At 38.5% G+C, this 14,431-nt stretch overlaps 1 protein-coding gene across 1 annotated transcript in view; it reads left to right on the forward strand.

Moving 5' to 3' along the window:
* LOC110167986 (potassium channel subfamily T member 2) overlaps window positions 1-14,431 on the forward strand; it is a 74,303-nt gene that overhangs the window by 6,023 nt on the left and 53,849 nt on the right. The window lies entirely within an intron of this gene.

A 14,431-nucleotide genomic window follows, 5' to 3' on the forward strand; every position in this document is an offset into this window, starting at 1 on the left:
GCGACCACAGTGAAATCCCTCGGTATAAAAAAATGCAGAAATTTCATTCCAAACGTGCCAGGCAATCAACTCTTGAGGTCCTGTTTTAAATTATCTTACAAACTGATGCGCTCACCTCTGTGTGGTTTTGTAGGCTCCCCTTGATATTCTCTGTCTTTAATTTAACATAACAGCTCAACATAATTCAAAATTCAGTTTGGACACAGTGCATTTGTGATCTGGTCTGCCTCCAATGCTCCGCAGACAGTTTCTGTGGGAACCCTCTGCCAGGATTACCATAGAAATGACTGGAGCTTTTTGTTCTTGAAACAATCTTTCATTGGCTGTCGTCTCAACAGCGTTTCTCACTCAGTGTCTGTCTGATGTGGGCTCAGAGCTCATAGCAGCCCTGTCACAAGTCCTGAGACTCCCGAGCAGAGCCTAATCAAGTGAAGCCAATGTAGAGCATGATCCGTCAATATGATCAATAAACATGGCAGCAATGGCTTTACAGTGCGTAGGCATGGGCTTAAGGAGCAGGGCAGGTTCTATTGTTGTTGGGTAAGTATTAGGTTATACGCATGAGTAACGTTTTGAAAAAAAAACAAAAAACTCAAACTCGGAAAATAAAACTCTAAAAAGAATACACAATAAACAAAAGTATTCAAATAAGGTAAATAAGTCAAATAGGACTAAATATAATTAAGTAAATTGCTAACTGCCACACTCCAGCGCTCAGGTTTGAAGGCATTTCTGCTCAAGTAATTATTTTCAAAAACTAATAAAAATAAGCATTATATTGCCCATTGTTGTTTGTGTATTTTAATGTTTCGTTGTTTATCAAATTCCAGATTTATTCGAAGCCTTTGGTCTTATTTGAAGCCTTTTTTCACAGATATTTCAATGGATATGCTTTTGGTAGATCTGGTCGTGCTCAGGTTAAATATTCTCTTATGTGGGACCTGATTTGAAACGTTGGAGCAACATTGCTTTAGATGATTTATGTTTCTTTGAACTGGACGACCCTGCCCAACTCTATTCCAGCTCTCCCTCTCAGAACATGGATTAGCTGAAGTCTGATAAGGACAGCGGGTTCTTCTGAGCCGGCATAAGGAGAGTTATTGGTAATACAGATGAATCATGGTGAAGTCACTGTGAAAGTAGATTTTGTCAGATGAGATGGGTGTCACCAGAGAAAAACCTCCTTCATTTTCAGAAAGCCCCATGTATACACTGTTTTGTGACTGTATTATTACTTATTTCCTGCCTTCAGAAAGTTGTCAGCAAGATCAAAGCTAAAATGGTTCTTGATTTGAATTTCACAAAGCTTTAAATATCATTGATGGCTTAATAAGGGCCAATTTAAGCGCTGTGAAGTAGCCTAATTGATAAGAGTGAATTGAAAATTAGGCAAACCAACATGAGAAAACATAGCTGCCATTCACACTCACTGCATTCACAAAAATATGTTATTAATTTACAGTGGGAATCCAGCAAACACATTAGCAGTATTTACAATTGAATATGAGCGCTGACAGAAACAATGTGCCCGGAAACCTCCACTTTGACAATCCAGTTAAAAGGATGAGCTAGAATTAATTGGGAGTGTGTCTGTGTGTGTGTTTAGTGGGAGGCAGGTGGCCCACAGTGGTGTAAGTGAGCACAGGCTGACGGATGTCTGTTCACATTAATTAAAAAACAGGATCCAAAAACAGTGACTTAATTAATATTGGCAAAGCGGGAACTGTGCCAGCAGGTGCTAAAGTGTTTGCTTAGAGGTTTACCATTTTAGATACATGTTCAAAAATATACTTATCTTCAGGTGGGAGTATTATATTTGTTTGTCATGACCCCTATAAAAGTTTAAAACTAAATTATTTTAACACTTTAATGGAGGACTATGTAACTTTTTGTCACCTCTCTTCATTGAGATACTAATGCTTTGTCTGAAATGTTCCACAGTGTTACACAGCAATAAAGTTCTGTTATTTGTCTATGAAGATGAGCAAGGCCAAGTTATGGGCCAGCTCTATGGAGAGGCAAGCCCACTGACAGTAAAAAGGCATGTTCAGGGTATTTTAGAGCACTATGCAGTACTGATTCAGTAAAAATGCTATATTGTATGTCATACTATTGAATGCAAAGCAAAAAACAAACAAACAAACAGACAAGATAAAAATAAGGGGTCCTACATGAGCAAGTGATGCGACATAAGTTGAATTCTTTACCATTCTGTTATGGGGGCTTTGTAGTTCTTTAAGTATTCAGCTCTCAAAAGTATTATCTCCAGTGTTTACTTCTCATTCTGGGTGGCAGCTTGTCCCTTGGTGTAGACTGAAGGCTTAGATTTATTTGACTACCACCAATCACTCACATAACACATTCATAAGCAAGGTGGGTGGAAGTGTCTCGGCCAAGGACACAACAACAGTATAACTGTAGCAAATCGAACCACCAACTTTTCGATTGGTGGTTAACACAAAGACTGACTGCTTTTTCTAAATTTGGGTGTCATGGCATTAGCATAATTCTGTTTTGCATGCGTGATTAGTTTGTTTTGTTTGTTTGGAGTTGTATATTGACTTGACACTCTATAAAACAATGCTCTATAATGATGATGATTTAGATACTAGACCACTCCAGACTCAATTTCCATTTGCTTAAACATTAAATAAAAAGTAAATATTGTCATAATTTGTTTATGGGAGAAAAAAAATATGGTTAAAAATGATCAAAACAGTTAAAAAAGTTTACAGTATATTATGAGCTACTGTTTACAAATAATTTCTCTTGTGGATAAATAAAGTTTACCTAAGTTTAAGTCAAAGTATTGTTGTACATTCCACCACATGTGTCAAAAACCAGCATCTTTGTTCCAGTTTCAAGTCTGTTTAAATTCAGTTTTGGTTAAGCTGTTGTACAATTGTACCTTATCAATTATAAAGAATACTAAATATATAATTAATGCCATGTTTTAATCAGTATCAAAGGTGAGATATTCACGCCCAGTGTTGAGTCCACAGGGTACTTTTTGGCAACCTCTTCAGATTGGTGCTGTGTGTGTGTCACGTCTTTGATGTACTCTGAGCTTTTTACCTTTTGACCTATTGATGCTGTTCAAACACCGCAGTTTGGCTGCACTCCTAAAAAGTCTGACTACAGCACCGTGTCAATTTGGGACATAATTGAATGATTCTCGTGGTGGATCAAGGCAAAGACCTTATCCATTCCTCATTCCCCGACCCAATCAACACTTTGTGTCTGTCATCAAACTCAACAGATCGACTGAGTTCCAGACGAAAATGAAATTGTTGTTGCTGAAACATTTTCATAATTTTTGTTGTTAATCTGAAAAACAGATTCGAAATGAAGTCTGTCAATATGAGGCTTCTGAAGTTCACATTTTTTGCACCAAAGTGTATATTGTAAAAGCAGCACTTTGTGACTTAGTGAGACCACTGCACATTCTCTGCATTTAGAATAAAGTATATTATCACTTCCAAACCTGGAAGTAAGGGCCGGAAGCATCGCTCTGATTGGCTGCACATCTGTGGTCCACCCCATTATTTATTTTTATTTTTTTAGACTATCTGTAGATTTAAATCCATACTTTGAAAATCAGGTCCCATGATTTCAAACTATGTAAAATGGATACAATGGACAGATATAGGGCCACTTTCTCCCCACTGTATTTTTGTTAGCACTCGCCCCAAGCTGTTCAGACAAAAACAGCCAGTAAAGGGTGTGTCCCCGGAGACCTTTTCCCCAAATAAGCTCAATACTGAATTCAGAGTACACCCTGTTTCTGTTAGCGGCCACTATGACGACACGTAAACGCGTTCCTGCTGTTCTGCTGACATAACCAAGGGGCTGGTGTCTTCTTCTTCTCTTCTTTTTGATTTCTCTATTCATATACGCCCTGTGGCATCCTGGCAGGGGTGGTAGCTGACACTGTTGCTTTAGAGCTATGGTGCTCTGTCCCTTATTCCCAAATCATGTTAGTTTAATACACTGCAGGAGTTGTCTTTCAAATCTGCACCTCCCGAGAGACATTGCCGATCGCCAACAGCCACAATTCCTCTCATAAAGTGGTAGTTACAGGCGACTGGATTGAAATGATAAGATTAGATCAAATGTCTGCGGCATGTTAATGTAATGTTGTAACGTTGAGATATGGGGATCTATCATGTCATCTGTGTATTTGAAAAGAATCTGGTGTGCTTTTTGGTGAGTCTTTTCTGTGAAGTGGTACAAAGCCTTCGTGTCTTGTTCCTGTGCAGGTAAACAACAAGTGTGTAAGCAGATCCCAGAGCAAGTACAGGGAGATCTGAGGAGCTAAGGACAGGAGCAGACAGTTGACGTCACACAGCGGCAGCTCCCTTCATGATTTATGGAAAGTCTAATCTGCTCAGGTTCTCCAGGAAACAGCTTTGAGTAATACAGTGGTCACTTACTTAATGTCAGCGTCTCAAAGGATGTATTACACATTTCAGAGAGAGATGCTGTCTTTGTGGAGCAGGTAGACTGAGGGGATTTAAATATGCCACCAACAATTCTATATATGCTCTGGATTAAAGAGGAGGTATAATGCCATATCAACTTTTTGGTGCTTTCTACCATTCCACCTCATTAAAAACATACCTGAAGAGGTTTTAGGGGTCATCCATGCATGTCTGAGTGATTTAGCAATCTATCTTCATCCCTGTTTGAAACCTTTTTACAGTTAGCAGTACAATCTTATCCAAAGCTCAGCCCACAAGCCTACGTCAACAATGCTCCTGCACAGCAATTTTACATAAATACATAATAGCTGGATGCAAAACAATACTATAACTTCACAAACCTGAAGCAATGTGCAGTAGTTTTGTTAACAGAATGTACGCTAATTGTAATGTGATAAAGCTCTGACGGGGGAGTGAGTTAGCGCAAGGAGCAAAGGGAGGAGGGACTCAGAGTGCCAAAAATGAAAGTGAAATTTATTATATAGGTTAATATTATTGTACATAATACAAATATAGCATTTTCAAAACAATAAAAGGTAACAGGGTGATCTCAGTATGTCATGTGTCAGTTGTTGATACCACATATAAGTGTTATACCCCTCTTTGGTCTCAAGACCAGCCTGGAGACTGTTTTTTTGTGGTCTTGGTCTCATCTCAGACTCGACTGCGTTTGGACTCGGTCTTGTCTTGGTCTTGAGGTCTGACACTCGGTGAGCGATAAAATGGAGATTTATAAAAACATTGCTATATATAAATATGTGCCAAAATAACTGTAAAATACAAATAAATGTCGAAAATTACAAAGATGGTCTTGATTTGATCTCGATGGGCCGTGGTCTCCATCTTTTCTCTGTCTCTGCCTTTAAAAGTCCCAGTCTTGTCTTAGTCTTGACCCCCAGAGGTCTTGGTCTTGTCCTTGTCTCAGGACCCTGTGGTCTCGGTATTGGTCTCTATTCGTGCGGTCTTGACTACAACACTTAACAGCCCAATTAAAGAGAGGGTAATGTTACTAATTTATACCAACACTTGCTATTAGATGAGACTGGTGGAGTAAGTTCAAAGAGATAGGCAGTTCAAATCTTGGACAAAGTTCATATTGTCTCAGTGTGGGAACGAAAGGGCATCTAGTGTATCTTCAAAATAATAAATGTATTAGCAGCATCAGTGTCTGTGTGTGGACACAGACAGACCTCAGTTAAACCTTTGCACAATAGCCCATTTTCAGTCAGCTCATATGAGACTGAAAAGAAGCCAAAGTCAGTCAAATTGGCTCCACCAAACCTAAGCCAAATACAATTTTAGAATTACTGCAAGAGAAGTACTTCAGAGCCAGAGCCAGGAACTGCAACAGGCTGGCATTAAAACTCAATCTTACAACTCAAAAGGACATTGTTGAAGACATCGTTATAATTGTTCTTTTAAGTAAGACATTACATTCTCACATGTGATGGTGGTGATGTTGTACTGGGTCGAGGACTGCCTGTACCTGGGACTATCATCTGAATCCACCTGGGTACACTGCTTAAGTTGTCAGAGTGGTCCTGTGGTGATGACAATTTGTATGGCTCTTGTCAGTCTATTCAGTGTACACAGCTCCCATTTGTGACTTGCGTATGTTGTTATTGAACATCTATGAGTGTGTATCCCTGACGCACTGACCTCTTTTCACAATGTAAAGATGTTCATGCTCAAGTGCACAGAGGAGGGCTAACATCCTTGCTTTCAATTTCTAACCAACTTTAAAGGTCCTATATTATATAAAATTGAATCTTGTGAGCTTTAAACCATGTTTAAACACTGTTACCTCCTCAAAAACATAACTTAGTTGTGTTTTGTTTCATTCAAACATATTTGGGTAATCCTGCATTATTAGTCTATCTACATCTCCAAAGCTTAAACCGCTCTCTTCCACTTTGTGATGTCATGAAGTGGTAGTTTTCATGTTAACAGCTACTTTTTACTTTTTGTTCAGTAGAGATTTTCTATTCTAAGACTGAAATTATCCAAATGATTCTAGTGACTTTTGTTTATGGAATGTAAAAAGACAGTGGAGCATTTCTTGTATTACCACATGACATCACAAGGTGGATATAGTGTTTTCTGGTTAAATATGCAGGGTTTGTGTGTCAAACATGTGTGAATGAAACAAAATATAACTCCAGGTATGTTTTTGATGAGGAAACAACATTATAATAAAGACCAGAAAACAGCAAGGGCCCTTTAACAGCATCTTTGGGCATCAGCATTATTAGTTTTCAACTAATTTCATACATAAGTTATTAGAATACTGTCTCTCAGATGTATTTATGTAATGATATCAGAAGATCCTGCTATGGACAATATCAATTACCTGGCATATGCACAGTTCTCATACATGCGTGTTATATGTTTGTCACATGGGAGCCATGTATTGACTGTTATGTCCAGAAGAGCGCTGGAGCTTTTCATTAGGAAAGAAGGAAATTGTATAACAGAAAAAAATGCAGAGAACTTTAATAGCTTTATTGCCTCTGCCATTTATAATATTTCCAATGGAGACTGTATAAAGTAAAATAAACTAAAGAAACAAGATTTGTATTGTTCATTCAAAGACAAAGACAAAAGACAAAACTGTAGCCATAGCTGCCCTGGGACAGACACATATATCATACTTTTCAACCACAACCATTCAATCACTGATACGCTGTGTTAACACAGGTGAGGTGACAGATGGTGCTTAAGTTTTGTTAAAGTCACCAGTTTGTTAAAGTTTCTCCAGACCTCACCAGCTCACCTATAGACATGTGACTCTCAAACCTTTCACAGCCAGTACTAAATCTAAACCAAGTATATAACTGCGCTATTCCAGGTCTAATCTAGGGCTAAACCAGGTCTAAAAGTGTACTAAATAATTTCCACTTTAGTTCTAAACAAGAAGCAATCCAAAGGAGGAGATAGAAGTGGTTAAAATGAACTCTTAATTAGGGAAGAAGAAAAGCCGTCCAAGTACCACCTGAACAAGCTTGTGTATCACCAATTGAATATTTTATATTTACTATGCTGTGTATTATACACACATTTTTATATGCGTGCTTTATGTGACACAGTCTTTTGTTATTTTTGGAACTTTAATTGTATTGTATTACCATTTATTTTTTGCTCTTTGTTATTACTTTGATGTTATACTGTGTGAGCGACTGTGTCCAATCACATAGTCACACAATCCCATCTTGTTTTTGTTTTGTCATTGTCATCTTTGTTTTTCTTGACCAGGCTGACTCTGTCCACTCATGCTGAGACGTTAAATGCATACGAATTCAGCATTCAAATCATTATGGACACTTTCTGTTTTTGTGCACAATTACCATTACAATACTCATGGTTCGATTTCTACCCTGTTGGAATGGTTTCAAAGTTGAGCTAGATTTCCCTTTTCTTATATGAAGCGATTAGGGAGTTGTGTGGCAGCGATCAGAGACTTGGCTGCTGTGTGCGAATACATTTAGGTTGCACTAGTTTCTTCTGTGTCATTATGGGGCCAGTGCTGTGTCATTATGAAGCTAAAGCATGGGTGGAACAGCAGGAGACGAGGGTGAGAGCTGTCTATAGATCCTCCTCTGCCTCCCCCGTCTGTCTGTCTGTCTGTCTGTCTCATACACTGTACACTCTCAGTCACATGTTTACAAGCTTCTTGGCTAATATCTAAAATGGATTTCTCAAAATAACTAATTGTTATTTCACTGTGAGTACAAAATTTGATTTATGGAGATGGAATTTGAATGTAATAAATGTTTTCTTATGATGCATGGTCCCAACGCAGTCAGAGATTGTTTCATGGTCGGCTACAGAAATTTTAGATATTATCTTTTTGTCATTTTAGAAAGATATTCATGGAGTGGCTTGTCACCATTAAAATATATATTATACTAAGTCCTAGGAATAGGCTGCAGTATACTGTGAATTTTGAAACGTAAGAGCATTTTGGATCAGTGGGAAATGCTTTTGAGGATGGTGCTAGTCTCGATATTTGCTTCTTTTGACACCAGTCTCTTGCTATGTTTGCCTCTTAACTTGAATTTATTACTACCATTTATATTTTTACTCTTTGTTATTGTAATACATTGTGATGTCTGAGCTACAGTGTCCAAACTATTTCCTATGTGGATCAATAAAGTCTAAGTCTAAGTCTTCTAGTATTAATAATTGTAGCAAATGTCATACTCATTGGTGTTATCCTGCTATTAATACACTTTAGTTTGAAGCACATTTCTAACACCCAAGGTCACTTTACAGGGCATATACACAATAAAAACAATATTAATACAATTACAAGAACATTAAAGAAAATAAAAAAGTGGACTTGAGCTGGGACTTGTACAGGGAGTATAGAGGTCATTTGTCTGAGTTGAAAGTAGGGCTGAGCAACTGAAAGTTCATGCTCCCATAGTGATCATTTGGGTGGAAAGTACCGTCAGTGAGCTGCAGGGAGGAGGAAGGAGTAGAGACACAGAGGAGCACTGAGAGATTTGGAGTAGACATGTCATGTGAAGAGAATCGTTTTATATTGAGTGATGTGATAATTCTGGCTGCAGAGTTTTGGACAAGCAGAAGTTTGTAGAGAGTTTTCTGAGGGAGACCATAGAGTGAAGTGAATTACAAAAATCGAAGCAGGATGTGACAAGACTATGAACAAGAATGGCAGTGGTGGAGGGGGTGAGAGAGGTTAATATTACGAAGGTGGAAATATGCAGACTAGATGACATTACTGATCTAGACTGGGAAAGATTGGGTGTCATCCTGGACAGCAACCTGACTCTTAATGTGAGGAGAGAAGGGAACTGAAGAATCGTCAGCAGTGATGGTGAATCTGCTGTTTTTGGAAAGGGTAGATTTAGTGTCGATGAGAAGTACCTTGGTTTTATTACTGTTAAATATGAGGAAGTTGTGGGAGAACCAGGATTTAATTTCTTGCAGGCGACTCTGGTGGATAATAATAGTAACAACAGTAATTATGGTACTACTTAAATAAATGACATGTCCCTCCTCTCATTCTGAATGGCACAAGCATTGTTTTTGTAACACCCTAAACAGTTGATTTGTGTCCATTGGCCTTTCCTGTCAACATTACGATCTTGTGTTCCTCTTGAAATAAAGCCTTGGTGTCTTTAATGTGTTTCCCGCCCCATCGTCCCCTTAGATTAGGGATCCTGACTCTCCATCTATCCCTCAGCTCAGCTCTTTATTGGCCCATATTTCCTCTTTGCTTTTCGTCTCGGCTTTACGCTCGAGTGGAAATCTTGTCATTTACAGAATCAAGAACAAGATGACCCCTGAGAATTAGCCACTGTCTTTATGGAAGTCTAATAGAGTTCTTCTGTCAGAATGGCTGGACATTGTGGACTGTGATGATTATAGGATACGTATGAATAGGAGTAATCACTGTGACTTTTTAGTGTGTGCAAGGCAGAAGGACATAAAGGGAAGATGTGGATATACAATAGATCTTAATTAACTAGACTGACTGTAATGTACTGTAATGACATAATGTGCCTTAATAGTTGGCAGGTCTACTCAGAAACATGTATGGATGTATGAAACATGTAAAGGATAAAAGATAGATGGAAAGTAAGACACAAGATTTGTATTTATTTATTTATTTACTTTTCCTATCTGGAATGACCACAGTCATTCACAACCTCCTCCAAAGCAGGGATTAATTATAGTTCAACATTTATCCTGGCTTGTCCTCTTGGACAGTTTTTTCCATGTGATATTAAAATGCCCTTTTATGTTCTGATATTATTGACTTGTAATGTGCAGTGTTGGGCATTTTACTTTAAAATAGTAATTAGTTACTGTTACAAATTACTTCCCCCATAAAGTAACTGAGTTAGTAACTCAGTTGCCATGCTGTAATAGTAATTAATTACTCAGCAAAGTAATTATCCAGTAATTTTTCATGCTATGTATTATTGCCTAAAAAATTGAGTTTGGCTTTAATAGTGGTGCCGTCTCCATCTTCGCTGGAGCTCACGTTAACTGCACCAGGGTTCGGGGGTGGGTACACAGCAACAAGAGGTGTGTTAGCATGTGACAATGTGAGGCGCTTCATTAGATTCGAGTTACTTGAGGCAGATGCAAACAGAGCACAGTGAACACTTAACATACACATTCTTGCCCTTTATTTCAATGAGGGAGAAATAGTGTCAGTATTTCCAGTTTGAACCCACCCAACTTCTTAGCCAGTCATCATCAGCCCTGCTCTCTCCTGAGCTCTCCCCGCTCCTGCTGATGATATGTGTCTGTCCGCTCCATGAAGCCTGACACCGCGGCGCCTCATTTAACCCAACTGTAATGTGCTACTTTACTTTCCTGGTAACAATGACATCATTTTAACGATGGGGAGTGTAATTAATTAGATCACTCTGTTACCGAAAATGTAGTGCCGTTAGTAGCGCTGTTATACTTAAACGCCATTATTCCCAACACTGGTAATGCGTTATCTAGCTATCAAAAAACATTCACTTGCTCTTTCACTTTCATATAGACTACTTGGATAAGGTGTCTTGTCACCCTCTTCTGGTGACACTGGGGAATGGTGCATGTTGAAATGGCCAATTAGCAGCACAGCTACTGGCAAATGATAAATGTTTGATAAAGACAACAGAGTGAACAATCAAAACTATTGTTACTTGATACAGCTGATGTCATCAACACTCCCTAGGGGCATGAAGCTAACTGCAGGCACTGCTCTGTCTGACCCATAAAATTAGCTATCACGCATTCAGTTAGTCACTCTCATCTTTTTGTTAAAAATCAAACACCTAAACGTTACAAAGGACACTCACAAGTTCCTGAAAATGTGTCACTTAAATCCATTTAGTATGTGCTTATGTGTCCATTTTGTCACCATAGAAACTGATGAACATTTCACCAATAGAGATACATGTAGAACATGGTCAGTGTGCTTCCACTGCAAAGTATCAATAGTCATGTTTCTATCCTTCCTGATCCCTTTTATAACTCAGAAATAATAGTTACAAGAACTTGTGGAATATCTTGTACAGTTGCACTACATATGAATTCTTATTGATGGCTGTACAAGTAATTAATCACCAGAGCCCGGCCCTGACATTTGGTCATGAGCTGTTTAATATTGCATACATTTCATATAGAAGTCCCATGTTTCATTAAGATCTACTATTTGTGATAAATACTGTGAATTGATTCATAGTTTGATTTTTCTGTGCATAAAAGAAGTCATGCAGACAAATTGATTGGGCTACCCATGTACATTTGCAACTGTGACTTTACCAACACTTCTCTGTGCTTTCGTTTTACAAACCATTTTTTATAATCTCACTAACTCCAGGGGGATTTCACGAGCCACTGAAGCATATTTTTCTTTCCCTGTGTTTTTCATATGTGTAATTATAAAGACACTGACCATGTTGGCGGAGTATACCCACATCTGTTGACATGGCATATGGGGAAAAAAAGATAGAGACAAGGAATGCTGTGTTTCCATGGCAACCACAGAAAAGTTGACCCCCTACACCACCAGCCCAATGTTGGTACAAAAAGCATGGAGTGGACAGACCAAACACACTGAAGTAGCCTACAAGTGTTGCGAAATAAGTCCAAAGCAAAGTTAGTCTGTGAGTTTGTTGTTTTTGAGTAAAAACCAAAATATATAGAAACCGTCTGACCTCGCAGCATTAGGATTTGTTCGCTCGACGGTAGGCGGGTACTTTTTATCATTTAACCAATCACTGCTATTTGGTTGTGACGTATGTAATGTGCCACTAACGGGGCTAACTGGTATAATAAGCTTTTCCCATATCCCGCAGGAAGAAGGGCAATAATGTCTTTCCCCTTGATGAAAGTCACCAAACATTCTCTTTGTTCTGGCTTTAAATTCTCGATCTTGTCTATTGTATTTTGATTCCTGACCTAGCTGCTGGAGAGAAATTAAATTGAGCAAAGGCACTAGGTGGCGCCAACCTGGCTAGTCATAACAGTGTTTCCTCATCTTAGCATAGTCTACTCAGAGTTGTATTTTGATTGATTCATGCATTTTGAGTAATCCTTAAGTTCTTTTCACTTAGCCCCTATCCCTGCCCACTGCTCTGTACTTATTTGCACTTAATTAAATATCTAAGGTTCATTTATGTCACATACACTTTTACAAGAATAAAAATCTGCTACTTGTTAAAGTAAAATACCATCTGGCAATTATAAACAAGAAATCAATAGACCCCTTTCTATTACTAAGTGCCTTTAGATTAATAGTGGTTTACAATGGAAAAAAATGTGAATAGTGATCCAAGTATGTTATAGAATATGGTTAAATACTAAATACCTGAAAAAAGCTTAGTATGTCTTTGTTACGTTTATTGGTTGAGGTGTGGCTTAACAATCTTTATTTGTACACAAAATCAACAACAAAACATTATTTTCCGAATGATTTAAACCACTATCTTATCTTTTTTTCTCAAATTGACATAACATTTCTTCCAAGGGTTATCAAATGTTCCCATCACATGTGGGTCCACTCACCCCCAGCAGCGCCTCTTCCTGTCCCCACATACACTTACACAACAATGGAGTGCCTCTCTTTCATCTGTCCATGTGCACTGTTCAGCAGACCCCCTCTAGCACTGCCTGTCTGGCCTCTTTTCAATTCACTCTCCATCCTGAGTCACCACTTCTCCATATGATGAAAGGAAAGCCCCCCTCCTGTTTCTACACTGGTCAGAGAGACAGTATAGTCAACACTGTTAAGTCCACTGGCGTCTCTTTGCTGTCATAACTATTATTAAAGGTCCTATATTACGCTTTAAGCCATGTTAGAATGTTGTTACCTCATTAAAAACATACCTGGAGCTATGTTTTCTTTTTTCATACACATTTGATAAGCCTGCATTGTTAATCTGTTTGCATCCCCAAAGCTCAAAATGCTCTGTTCCACCTTGTGATGTCATGAAGTGGTAATTTTCAAGTTAACAGCTACCTTTTGTGCAGAGATGGGCAATTCCAGGGTTGAAATCATCCAATTGATTCTTGTGAAGGTGTATCCATTTGCGAGAAGAACTCAGCCTGAATGTGCAGGATTTCTGTGTTAAACGTGTGAATGAAACAAAACACAACTCCAGGTATGTTTTTTAGGTGAGGATGAGGAATCAACATTGTAACATAGATCAGAAAATGGCCCTTTAATTTATTTGACATGTGTGACCCCTGGCCCGAGCGTGCGCTTGTTGATTCGTGTTTGATAGAGTGTGTGGGATGTATAGAGGAGGGGGGTCTGGATACTGCAAAAGGGGGACAGAAAGCCCAGTAATTATGGCCTCCCATGTTGAGCAGACACATCACAGGGAAGTCATTTGTTGTGCTATATTTAATCAGAGCAGATAACAAGACTGACTACAGCTGTCGGAGCCCATGGGCAGAAGGAGGACACACAGAACAGCCATTTCCGCTATTAGTGTTTAATACCGGCCAGGCTTTTATTTCTATCCTTTAAGTCGACGTGACCTTTTAGCTCTAATTTGCATGCATTTTGACAGTTTACTTGTAGTCCCACTTGCAAAATGTCTTCCATGACACATACACACATAAAGATGCACTATGCAGATTGTTATGTCATTCTGTAATATAGTGACTGGAGCGAACAATGGGGGTTGAGCGTCTTAAGGAATGTCAAGGACTAGTGTTGTCATGATAAAGAAAATTTCAAACTCGATTTTGATGGTAAAGATGATACCCAATATCAATTTTGATAGCCAAATGACCATTTTAATTTTAAGACATTATTGTATTTTTATAAAACTCAAGATGAAACTTGGTTAAAGGACTAATCTATGTTATAATATTGTTTCATCATCAAAAACATGCCAGGAGTTGTGTTTTATTTCATTCACACATTTAACACACAAGCCCAGCATATTTAGGATGAGTTCTTCACTAGA

This window comes from Boleophthalmus pectinirostris, unplaced genomic scaffold, assembly GCF_026225935.1.
Source record: "Boleophthalmus pectinirostris isolate CB_2022bp ecotype Guang Dong unplaced genomic scaffold, ASM2622593v1 HiC_scaffold_17, whole genome shotgun sequence".
Taxonomy (NCBI): Eukaryota; Metazoa; Chordata; class Actinopteri; order Gobiiformes; family Gobiidae; genus Boleophthalmus; species Boleophthalmus pectinirostris.